This window comes from Cuculus canorus, chromosome 2 (genome assembly GCF_017976375.1).
Source record: "Cuculus canorus isolate bCucCan1 chromosome 2, bCucCan1.pri, whole genome shotgun sequence".
Lineage (NCBI taxonomy): Eukaryota > Metazoa > Chordata > Aves > Cuculiformes > Cuculidae > Cuculus > Cuculus canorus.
Genome location: NC_071402.1, coordinates 24,961,791 through 24,974,902, shown reverse-complemented (window position 1 = coordinate 24,974,902; position 13,112 = coordinate 24,961,791). Strand labels below are relative to the sequence as shown.

The 13,112-nt window shown below is 42.8% G+C and overlaps 1 protein-coding gene across 2 annotated transcripts in view; it reads left to right on the top strand.

The window, feature by feature from the left end:
• The first annotated feature begins 3,303 nt into the window (after positions 1 to 3,303).
• CPQ (carboxypeptidase Q) overlaps positions 3,304 to 13,112 on the top strand; it is a 157,199-nt gene continuing 147,390 nt past the window's right edge. Inside the window, exon 1 of one of the 2 annotated variants that reach the window (XM_054060057.1) lies at positions 3,304 to 3,574. The gene's annotated coding sequence lies outside the window, so the exon portion shown is untranslated. Of the gene's footprint in view, positions 3,575 to 5,278; positions 5,382 to 13,112 lie in introns of those variants that run through there. The other variant, XM_054060058.1, reaches the window with a different exon arrangement.

The window sequence follows — 13,112 nt, the reverse complement described above, 5'->3', positions numbered from 1 at the left end:
TTTAATTGCTCCCAGGCTGCATAAATGGAAAGACATACAAGTCAGGGTCAAGTTTGAACACTTCCTCCAAGGAAGAACTGAAAAGCAGTCATTCTTGGAAACCTAGCAATATTTATTTTCAGCAACTTTAACTGAAAAAGAAGCAGAAATAAAAGCTGAAGCCTGCATTAATTAGCTGTCCATATTTACCTGAATACAGTGCAAAGCAGGAAAGAAAATTGTGAAACAAAGAAAACATCTTCTAGTGGTACTGAAATACAATGCAGACCTGGAGGAGACTTTTAGGAGACTGAGTCAAAAAACAGAAGATGTTTTGGTAAAGTAAATAAATGTCATAAAATGAAAATTTAGTGTGTGCTTCTAAACAAGGGTGGCTGGTATATTGGTAATTCCTCCAGGCTGGTACAGTGTTCTCCCACTTCAAACAGCTTTTGTGTTTGGACTTGTGCTGGCAGCTTTTCAAAGGAATATTGTACTTTCTTCTCTTCCCCTCCCCACTTTGCATAAATTTGTATGGTGAATATGCTTGTGATTTCTTCTTATTTTAATACATTCGGTTTTAGAGACTTCAATGAGGTTCAGAGCTCCACTGAAGCAGTCCACGCTCCAAAACCTATGCAACCTAACTGGACCAGAAAAACAAAGCACACTGAGACATCACCATCCATCATTCCCATTCAGTGCAGGGGGAAGCATGGCACCAACCGACTGTCATAACAGAAGAGATTCGGGATCCATTCGGGCAGTATCCTGTGCCCAGCAGCACACTCCACCAGGTGCTTTATGTACTGTATACCAAAACATGAAAAAAATCCAGCAGCAAGAAGTGTCATCTGTGCTCACATTAGATTTCATTCCCCTTTCTAGGAGTTAGATACTGGCTTATTCCCTGAAGCACCAAGTTACAATCAGATAATTCTGATCATTTTTGACATTCCTATATATCCAATCTCTTTCATGAATATTAAGTACTTGACTCTGACACTGTTCCTAGCAATGAAATCACAGCAATCTTGTAAAGATACATCCATATGGGCACTTTCAAGCAACTGAATAATCTTAATGAGTTTAGAAGTATGCAAGATGGATCACAGGGTTGATTTCTGGATGCGGGGGGAGGGGCCCGATTTTGCCCAGCATAGTAGCTTATAAAGTCTGGGAAACTGAGCACAGGTCTCCTCAGCTCCAGTGTCTCCCTGATTTACAATTACAATCCCAGTGAGGGAAGAATAGCAATCCAAAAGTCCTAAAGGTGCAAACTAAAGGCAAACAAAAATATGCATTTAGTGAATAATCCAAAATATGAGAAAATAATGTAAGAGATGGGTGTGATAGAAATACCTTCTCTGAGGCTAAGTGGGTATTGATGTGTTCCAAACCCATAAACAGATTTGTGCATGTTGCTGGCTGAAGAGGCTTGGTGGGTGGAGCTCTTGGTTTTGTGGTAAATATCTCTTTACTTGCAGTTATTTATTGTTTCTCAGGCAAGGCCAACAGAAGACCTGAACATTGTGTTCTTTTCCCTCTGACCTGGGATTATTGACAGCCATGCCAAGTTTTCTCCATCTTTCTGACTAGTTGATGATGGAGAAAAAAAAGGTGGCTTATTATCACTTATCCGTCTGACCTCTTGGCTGTGGAAGGATTAACAAAGGAAGCTAATTCAGGAAAAAACTAATGCGAAACCAGATTTGGAAAGTGATTTAATTGTAAAGGAAGCAAATGAAGAAAGAAGGAATCACTCTCAAGAATTAACCAAAATCCTAAATTCAAATACTTCAAGTACAGTTTTCCATGAGCTTGTTCATGCAGACCTGTCCTGTGTTCTGCTTCTCATTGGAAGCAAAAAGGAAAGCCATATGTTGGTGGTTAAGTTCAAGATGTGTGTACAACAGCCAGTCTTTGAGGATGGAACATTTTCTTGCATGACTTACAGTGACACATTTATAACTCTTTAATTACTGTGTATAATCTCTTTCCAGAGATACAGTCGCAGGTGGACACTTACAGCTTATAGGGCACAATAAGTAAAGAATACACAGGAGGCACAGAGAGGCAACAGGGAGATAGGCAGCGCTCTAACAGCCATTCACTTGTGTCACATTTTTATTTAAACAGGTATTTTGTTACCTTCTGTAGAATAGGACTCTCAAGAAGTGGCAGTTTGAGAGAAATCTATTGTTGCATCCCACTGGCATGCTCCTGATCTGTAGCAGAAGATACAGCCTCAGCCGCAAAACTGTATCATCCAGATTGTGCACTGGAAACACTAAGTGAAAAAATACAAATCAGTCACTTCAAAGAAAAGGGTAGAGGGGTCAGGTTGGCAGGAATAGCCATTATTTTATAATTTCATGTTTCAAATCCCTCCTCAAGGTACACACCCATGAAGCTCATTAGTGTTACAGTCTTTCCACTTAGGCAGAAAGTTCATGAATGTTGGAATACTGTGTTGAATATTAGAGGAAAATTCTTCACTGTCTTCCTGCTACAGCAGCTTTTTAAAAGTGCACCAAGTGTTTTGATCCTAAAAACACTTGCCTGTAAGCACCCAGGTAGTCCCATTGATTTAAGTAGAACCAATCAAGAGCTTCAATTCAAGTGTTGGCAGATCAAGACCCATTCATTGCATTTTAAGATCTTATCTACAGAAGAAATTGCACTCATTTACCTAATGAGGTATTTATCCTGGGCTCTATCAAAAGAAGTGTGGCCAGCAGGTTGAGGGACGTAACTCTGGCCCTCTACTCCTCTCTTGTGAGATCTCATCTGGGATACTGTATCCAGTTCTGGAATCCTCAACATAAGAAGGATATGGAGTTGTTGGAACCAGTCCAGAGGAAGGCTACAAAGATGATCAGAGGGATGGAGCACCTCCTCCCATTCGAGGACAGGCTGAGAGAGTTGGTGTTGTTCAGCCTGGAAAAGAGAAGGCTCCGAGGAGAGCTTATAGCGACCTTCCAGTGCCTGAAGGGGCTACAAGAAAGCTGGGGAGGGACTGTTTACAAAGGCGATAGGATGAGGGGCAGAAGGTATAAACTGGAGGGGGCAGATTTAGAGTAGACATGAGGAGGAGTTTCTTCACCATGAGAGTGGTGAGGCACTGGCACAGGTTGCCCAGGGAAGCTGTGGCTGCCCCATCCCTGGAAGTGTTCAAGGCCAGGTTGGATGGGGCCTTGGGCAGCCTGATCCAGTGGGAGGTGTCCCTGCCCATGGAACTGGATGATCTTTAAGGTCCCTTCCAAGCCACACTCTTCAATGATTCTGTTTGAAGGAGCGCATCGCTCCCCGTGCAAGAGCTGCCACACCAGACGGTTCCCAGCAGCGTGAAGGCAGCGACAGCTCTCAGGCGGCTGGAAACGACCCGGGACCGCCCGGAGCATCCCGGGAGCAGCCAGCAAAGCTTCCCCGCCTCCCGCCCGCCGCGGAGTCTCTTCGGCTTCGTTCTCCGCCTCGGAGCCCGCGGGCAGCACAGCCCGGGACGCCCGGCCCCCACCCCGCGGCGGCTCCGCCTGCCCCGTCCGAGCGGCCGGGACGAGGCGGTGCTGGCGCCCGATCTGCAGGAAGGGGGAAGGTAGTGTGTTTGCTCTGCTCCGCTCCTCTGCTCCCCTGCTCCTCTTCCTCCTCTTTTCACTCCTCCTCCTCCTCACGTGGGGGCCGGGCTGCAGCGCCGCCGGGGGGTCCCTGTCCCGGCTGGGCGGGAGGAGGGGCTCAGCCAACACCCCCCCCTCCCCCCCAGTCTCCTGCTGCGGCCGAGGCTCCGCTTCGAGCCCGTGTCCGCACCTGCTGGGGTGCCCCCAATGCTCTGCCCGGGCAGCACGTGCTGAGGTGCCCCCCAAAGCTCTTCCTAGGCAGCGTGTGCTGAGGTGCCCTCCAATGATCTGCCCACAGAGCAAAACATACTGGGGTGCCCCCAATGCTCTGCCTGGGCAGCATGTACTGGGGTGCCCTGCAACGCTCTGCCCAAGTGCCCAGGCAGCACGTGCTGGGGTGCCCCGCAATGCTCTGTCCGCAGAGCAACACATATTGGGGTGCCCCCAAAGCTCTGCCTGGGCATCATGTACTGGGATGCCCTTCAATGCTCTGCCCACCCCACATGTGCTGGGGTACCTCGAATGCTCTGCCTGCAGAGCCACACATATTGGGGTACCTCCAATGCTCTGCCCCAGCAGCACGTGCCGAGGTGCCCCCAAAGCTCTGCCCATGTACCCGCACGTGCTGGGGTGCCCCCAGTGGGGCCGCAAACTACCAGCTCTGCCCACGTGCCTGGGTCGGGTGCGAAGCTCTGTCCTGGTCCCGCCGTGCTGGCAGCGGTCTCTGGGTGAAGGCTGTATCCCTGCCAGGGTTGGGTGGCAGCAGGGCACCAAGCCCACCTTCCACCCCGCTCTGCAGGACGACAGACCCAGTCCCCAGCGCCCTGCTGGAACGGGGACGCTCAATGGTGTGACAAGACACCCGCTTACCCTCTCCATCAAAGCATCGACCCTCCGTGGTGGCTGTGGCACAGGTGCCTGGGGAGCCATGGCTGGAATGGAGTGAGGCATGGAGCTCAGCCCTGATGCTGCAACCCTGACAGCGGTCACTGGCTGAAGGCTACAGACGGGTCCTGCCCGCCAGTGCCAGAGGGGTGCATTGGGGGGTTAATTAATGTTTTATAAAGGGTCATCGGGCACTGGCAGAGGGTGCCCAGGGAGATGGTTGAGTCACCATCCCTGGAGGTATTTAAAAGACGGGTAGAAGAGGTGCTCAGGGACATGATGTAATGGCAGATAGAGTTGGACTCGATCCAAGAAGTCTTTTCCAACCTGGTGATTCTGTGATTCTATGAAGAGGCCCCAGCTTTGGTGGTTTGGTGCTTCTGAGTAGGAAATTCTGGTAACTGGTACCCATTAGCTTTGTTTGATGGTGTTTTATTCTTCAAAGACTACCTTTTCCAAATTGATGCAAAAGGGAGTAGTATGTAAGAAGGGAGGCATTTTTCTACATGAACATACAAGTTTTATATATGTGTGTATGCATATATGTATTTTGTAGAAGTACTAAAATAAATACGTGGGAGAGAAAAGTGAGATTTAAAAAAAACATGAAAAAATATCAGTTCTGCAAACTGAATCAGATTTTACTTTAAGAGGCATCAGATATGGAGAAGCCTTTTCAACCTAGTGGTTGTGTCTGACAAGTTACAAGTCTGTTCTGAGCTGCTGAAAGGAGAATTCAAAATACAAGCATGGGATTTCTGTTTGCTTGTTGATTACTTGTTTCTTCCTTCCTGCTGCAGAATTTTTGGGCCCTGACTTTGCTAAGAGCAGGATGAGCACCCGAAGTGCCTACTCAGAGAGGGCCATACACATGCAATGTGAGAAATCCTGATTTCTTGTTTTGTAAGCCTTAATTTTCAAATTTTTTCCTGTCTGTGTTTTTCACTCTGTTCAATATTAGATTAATTTTTACTGTTTCTGGAGACAGTTCCACAGCTGCTTGCCCTTTTGTATCAAATGACTGCAGGGTGTTGTAATCTGTTGATGAAAGGGAAGCGTGTGGGTGTTTCGTCTTATAAAGTAGTACTTGGTATGACTGTAGAAGAGATTCCCTGTATGGGAATGGAAGGACTACTTACATCTACATCTGTCTAAAAAGTATCTGTCTGTTTCCACTTCAGAAATTCATAAGCTAGGGTGACAAAAGTTGGGCTTCATTTTGGTCTGGTTATTTTTCTATGAGGATGAGAGGTTTTATTAAAAGTCTTTCTCATGCTTATCTACTATAATTTCTTAAAATCACCTCCTAGCCTTGTCTGTTACATTATTATTTTGATTAAAACCTCAAACACTAGTTTTCCCAAAGAAGCCCTACAAAGCCTGATATATCTGTGAGAGTTCTTATGTCCCTTGTTTCCTTGTAAATTTTGCCTCATTTCTTTAGAGGCAAAGATCCACTGTGTCTTGGATAGCACCTACCAGTTGTGCCTTGCAATCAGTTTTACTTTACCCAAACTTCAGTCTTTCAGATGAAGTCTGTGCAGATAAACTTGGATCAGAGCCACCACAGCTTTGGAGATTGAAAGCCTTTGTGTTACGTGATCTTGTTTCTTGGTGTTTAAAATATATATAATTCTTTTGAACAGCAGAACAATATGACACTAAATCAGATAAGAACAGATTGCAAATCCGAGCAGGGGAAGAACAACCTGGCATTGACCCCTGTTGGGAGACATCTGTCAGTAAAAGCTCATATAAATTCTTGTTTGTTTTGTAACATGGTTTTATAAATGCCTCCATGTCCTTAATGCCAAATAGGGAAAGTAAGCAACTTACACAGTCTCTTATTGTTGAGATAATTGCACAAATTCATAACACACATGAGATTCTTTTATCTATTCCTGCTATAGTATGTAAAACTTTCCTGTTTTAAGATTGAAAACTCTGTCTTGTCATTTCTCCCTTCCTTTCCAGTGGTGGGAGGATGAAGATGAAGGATGGCAGTACATCTAAGAGATAGCAGCTGCAGGGGTGAAATATTTTGCTTAAAAAAGTACTTTGTGCGTTGAAATGTACGAAACAATTACAATCTTGAAGCTCTACAGTTCTTTCTGTTCTGTCTCGACAGGAAATATTATCTGTCAAAAACTGCATTGCAGTAATCTTTCACGTTTTTGTTACCAAATGTCTGCAGTAATCTCAAAGTACTGAAATAAATGTAAGTTCTTTCTTCAGCTGACCCACAGTTCCTTACATTTTCACTGCGATGGCAACAGTGAATTTTAATAGCTTTGATTTGTAATCTCCTAAATACCAATTACTTGGTTAAGTCAGTATTTCTGACAGAATCTATGGAGAATGATCTGCTGTTTTGGTTTTACAATAGGAGAAAAAATTGTATGTCAGCATGAGAAAACTGTTAACCTTATTACCCTGTAGTTTTAAAAAATGATAATTTGGGAGCCTTGATCTTCCAAGAGGCTTGATTTCCAATTTTGAGACAGAGAGGATGGACCAATGGTAAGAGGTTTGTTGTTTTTTTTAAAAATTGTTTATTTATCTATGTATTTGTTTAATGGAGAGCATTCAGACACCTAGCTTATTTGGATTTTTTTTTCTGCCCTGGTATTAATAATAGTAATATTTTCTCAGAGTCTTTTAAATCTCATTAACATGGATCTGTGTGATGAATTTTCTCCACAGTGGGGGAGAGAAAGAAGTGACAATCCCATTGGTGCTGTTGCTGCCAAGAGGGATTTGATAGAAGTATCTAATGAACAGACATGGATTAAATGCATCTCTAAGAAATTATTTATATATTTTGGCAACATGTTTCTCTGTACTGCACATTGCAGTCAGAACTATGGTGACATACCTGTCATCTTAAAACCCGACTTCAAAAGATAATGTTGTTTTAGGAAAGAAAAATTCCAGTCAAATTTGTCTCAGTGCTCTAAGATGAATATTGAATCAATGATCTTTATGTTTAGTGAGAGGGCATTAATCTCAGATCACCTGTTGCAGACATTTCTTAAAACACAGGGAATATAAACAACTAGGGTTTATTTTAAACTTGCCCGAGTGACCATCCTGCATTCTGTGCAACAATGACAGTTTCCACCAGCTTAAGATTTGCCCAAACCTGTTTTATGACACCACAGATGTAGCATCTTGTGCAACTGATAATTGTTTTCACCCTTGTGAAGCCTGTTTTAGTACTGATGTGAGAGAACAGTTCTGGTTTTAAGTATATGCGTGTTATTTTTCTTTTCCTCCAGTTTCTGGTTGTGGTGTCTAATCTTTTACTTAAATGTAGTGATAGTACATTTCCTGCTAGAACACTGTATGAAAAGGAGTGAGATCAGTCTTTCGCCCTCCCCCCTTTTTTTCTAGCTTTCATCTGCTACATCTATATTGATATCCTGTGCCTTTAATTCTTGTGTTAATTTTTTCAGAGGAGGCACTTGACTGTGAATTTACATAAGACAAGTGCGTCAAAAGTAATTTTGTATTTCAAGCGGCCTCACAAAAAGGGCTTATGTAATATTATGCATGTGCCAACAGACATTTGAAAAAGAAATGTGCTTTTTTGAGGCCTTAAAATGAGATCTGAGCCAATAGACTCCATTGGGAAAGCAGCCACTTTTTTATCTGTGAACTTTTGAAGACCAAAGCATGAATTTGATTTATCTGTAATTGTTTCTCCTTCTACTCTCCACAGGGTTTGAGATTAGTGTTTTTGATCTTGTTGATTTTTACTGTTCTGAATCACAGAGCTCACCTTCTAGTGCTCTCTCTGGTCATGTTCTCTCACACAAAGCATGAATGCTCTTGCATGGCAGACTGTGAAAACACTTCCTGGAGTTTTAGTTTAATGAAATTCTTTATTGCTTTGGATGCAGAAAGAATTGTAAGTTACTAATTTCTTTAAGATTGATCATATACTGCAGTGGGCTGTTAATGTTTTCTGTTATGACTGCTAGGTAAGGCAGAAAAGTATATTACTAATCTCAGGTAATGTATTCAGTGGTGCTGAAAAAATACTGGGAGCAGACAATTTCTACCTCGGTGATGCCCTGTGAGATACCCTAGAAGGAAAACAAAACCAAATTAATTTTAATTACTTGTTCAGTTTGGTTGTCTTGAAATAGTTGTTGGGTAAGGAATCTCTAGACGGTTTTCAGAAGCAAAAATGTCTCAAGAGTAGTCTTAGGAATTCTGTGCAGGCTCTGAGCTACTGCCTGTGTTTAATTTACCTGCAGATGCTGCAGAGGTTTCCCCCCCCAGTCACCCACCTGACACTGATTCCTACCCAGGAAGCAGAGGTGGCGGAAAGAGCAGAGCTGCCTGTTTTTCAGGCTGCAGGGACTGCTGCAGTCCGATCTTCCTTTGACTAGTACATCCCCATTTTCTATTTGGCAGTTACTTGCTGGTTCTAGTGCTCATGATTAATTTCTGAATAAATGTTTTTCACCGGTTTGGTACTCAGAAACAACTTGCTGCCCGACCATAGGGACAAGGTTCTGGTGCAAACAACTGGCAGTTTGTAGGGCAGAACCGCTGTTGCTGGGACCTAGATGGACTTAAGTCACAACTAATCCAAGTCACAGCTGATTCTGTTGCCTAGTCCATAAGCTGGAAAAATACACCTACGCTGATTTTAATATGCAGTACTACTGCAGCTGAAGTCTGTGATTCATGCCTAATTTTGGACTTACCTCTTACATTTGGAGTGAAAACTTGCAGAAAGGGTGGTAGTGAGCAGGAATATCTCTGGGCTGCCCTTCAAAGAGTAACCAAATAAGGACAGATGTGCTTGTTTCCAGCAGGTGATGGTGCCTGAGTCAGCAGGTGCATCCTTTTTTGCAGTGCTGTCTGGTGTACACTACAGTTGTGGTGATTAAAAAGACCTTACATAGCCATACCCAACATATCAAGTATGGATGGATCATACAGGGCTTTTTGGTAATTGTTCGATTTTGGACTGTTCTAGCAAACCTAGTGCTGAGAGAGGAGAAAGTGGTCCAACTGGAAGAAACTTGCAGAGAAAACTTGTGTCGAATGTCACAATATCTCTTAAAAGTTTCTGCTGCTCATAGCAGGTGACAATAGTGTCTTCAGCTTCACATCTAAATTCTGGCTGAGGCAATGGATTTCTTGTTTCATTGGAAAAAGAGGTGGTCAGACTATTATGATTATCTTTATGTGTTTACATCTGGCAGTAAGTGAGCTGAATACTCATATCTTTTGCCCTAGAGGAACATGCCTTTTTTTGCATGTCTTTTGCCCTAGAGGAACAGGTATTTCCCAGTGCTACGTAGTGATTCTGTTAGCATCCTCTCCTGGCTCAAAGTATGTCTGATTTTTTTCGTCCAGAATGTTGTTTTGAGTAAAGATAATCCTTTTGAGACAGCAGTTGAGTTGTTTTGTGTTTGTAAGTGAACAAGACTTTATGCTTTCTGTTCTCTGGGAATTTTGACACGGCTAGAAATGGTATTCCCCTCCCTCCCCCCATACTCTCCCATCTGATGTTATTTGTGAAACAAATTTGTGAAAATTGCTTTATGGTTTAAACTTCTAGGCTGAAAGAAGTCAATGCATGTTTTAAGCTTTATTTGAGGAGCTATCATTATCAATAGTGATATACCTTATGTTTCTTGGTTCAAATCATATGGCAAGTTTCATTTAAAGTAGAAGCTTAAAAAAACCCTAATTCAAAGTGAATACTGTTTTGCTGACCCTGACTTTAATGCAGGAGATGAACCTAGCAGTTAAAACCTGCATGTGTCTATAAAGCATATCTGATTTCATGTTTGTTTTGATTTTAATTTACCTTTTTTTTCTTTTAAACCAGTGCCATTTTATTGTGATTATGGTGCAGCCCTCTCAGCTATCTCATCACTGCACTACACACCAGACTCTTGTCAGTCCCACTGTCATGCATTTACAAGTCTCAAGGGTTTACCAAAGTCAGAGCAGTTATTTTTTTGGGGGGGAGTAGTAGTCAAATTTTCTATTTCTTTTCTCCCCTCTCACATGCTGCTTTATCTCCTTTGGCTTTTCTTGGTGTAATGCTGGAAGATACGGTGCTTCTCCATTTCTTCTGTTCTCAGCATGTTGGTATTAGAATTAAATGTATTCTGGTGGTAGAGTTGGAGTTGTTTTGCCTGGAGAAGAAAAGGCTCCAAGGAGACTTTACAGTGGTATTTCAGTACTTCAGGGGAGGCGTACACGGAAGATGGAGAGGGACTTTTTAGCAACTTTTTGTTGTGATAAGATAATGGATAATACTTTGAGGGTTAATGATTTTAAACTATAAGAGAAAGATTAGATATAAGTAAGACATTTTTTATGAATAGGGTGCTGAAACACTAGAACAGGTTGCTCAGAGAGATGGGAAGTGCTCCACCCCGGAAACATTTAAGGCCAGGTTGGAGTGGGGTCTAAGCTACCTGATGGAGTTAAAAGATATCCCTGCTCTTGCAGGGGTGTGGTATGACCTTTAAGGGTCCCTTCCAGCCCAAACCATTCTATGATTCTATGACAGTTCCCTGAAAATCCAGAACATGCAGCCTAGTTGAGCAGCATGCAGACAGGAATGGGAGCATGGCAAAGTTCTTTTGAAGAATCTTATATAAAAATAACTACTGGGAGCTTATCAGTATGTGAATTGTATGTAAAAAAACAGATGCACACTGGATACATAACAATAATTAGACTAGGCATCTGTCTAGTGCAGCCTCCCAGAATTATCAGAATGAAACGTGCTGTCTACTATCTATCCCTACATACAAGCAGCATAGGAATGATGAAAGTCAGCTAATACTAGCTTTTTTCCTGGAAAACATTTTCTGATGTGATGAGGTGACAACTGGGCAAACATTGCCGCAATTGTCGGTGGTGGTCTGTGCAAGCTCAGCCGGTCTTCTGAAACCAGAAGGTAACTGCTGTAGAAAAAGCCATAATGTAGGAATCAAATGGGATAGTAAACTTAGGAAAAGTAGGCTTCTTGCTGACTTTTCCAGCTCTCCAGGTGTTTGTATCTAAGTACATTGTACTCAACAAGGACGGCTTGTTGGCAAACATGGAGTAAGAGTTTAGGATTAGTGTTTCCTTTGGATCTGTTCCAATGGGTAACTGAGAAGTTGTTTTCATTGGGGAGCTGGACTGATAAGTAATTCATCGCCCAAAGCACAGTTTATTTCCCAGCCTGGCTTTCAAATGGTTTTGAAGAAGAGTTTTCTGAGGAGTGACACTAATATGGAAATCGTGAATGTATGGCACGTGTGGTGAGACCGTCATCCTGAAAGAATCAGTGCCTCATTGAGAAGCCAAAGATGAGTTTTTGGCTGTTCCTGAATGAAGGAGTAGTTGAAAGTTTATGTGAACTCTACTGCATCAATTGCTTCTGCTTGAAGGCTGATATGTGTGGTAAAATTGAAACCAAGCATAAGCAATCCTCCAAAACCAGTTTCATTTTAATTTGGAATTGCATTTAATTCATGAAGAGACTGACATTTGCAACATTTACATTCAATGAAGGAGGGGGAGGTGGCTCCATTTTTTTTCTCATACTAGTAACACCGGACCCCTGAATGTTAAATAGTCTTTCTACTTATGCTGTGGATAAACCTGTCTGAATTTTATGCAATTATGACAGGGCAAATGTGGGGTTTTGTAAATCACCATTTGTAGATAAATAAAACTGAAGTGCTGTAAATGGGTTGTCTCTGCAAGCTTTTGTCTCCTTAATAATTGGGCTTGTGACTAGGAGTACTTAAAGGCAGCTGTGCTGGCAGGGTACTGCTTAGCAGGTAGGATAAAAGCCAGAGGTGTCCTAATACCTGGGGTCCCTGCCCAGTTTGATAACGCTGCATCTAAATAGCGATTTAAAGAGTGTCTAAATAACTTCATTTTTTTTATTGTGTTCCAGGCATAACTCCTCCAGCAGACCCAGAAGGAGCTTGTGGCTGTCACCTGCAATAGCAGAAGGATAGGTTGAGCAGCAGGGGTCTAGAAATGGAGCTGTGGGCTCTCTGGGCTTTGCTTGGCTGAAGTCCTTGTGTGCTTCCTGAGCTTAGGTGCAGTCACTCACCTGAGCCTGGTGTGTTCTTGGCAGCGATGGTGAGCTGGTTTTCTTAAAGATGGCCAGTGTCAAAACTTATGCAATCTGAACTGTGCAGAAGTGTTTAAGACCCATGAGGAAACTTATGGCTGTTTTTCCTCCTGTACATAGTTTAATCTCTGACTATTATTGGTCAGATGCAGTGGCAGAATGGCATCAGTGCAAAGCCAGGGAGGTGTCTTAAAATAATACTTGCGGAGAGAGGGTTGATCACACTCTGTCTTCAGTAGTGTTGCGGATGCTGTAAAATGTCTATTAGGTGTGGTAAAACATGTGCCGGAAAATAACATACATGGTTACCTAGTCAGCTTCTGTTTACCACATTCAGTATCTTCCCTTAACATGTCACTCAAGCACAGCGTCAGCCTTTGTATTGTCACATTCAAGACCCTTCTAAGCATCTGGGCCAACCAGATGATGCCATGGATAGTTTGGCAGCTAGAACAAAGAACCTGTAAGGATTTTTAAGATCTCTGTTTTTCTAATACCATGAGATTCAAGGAATAATT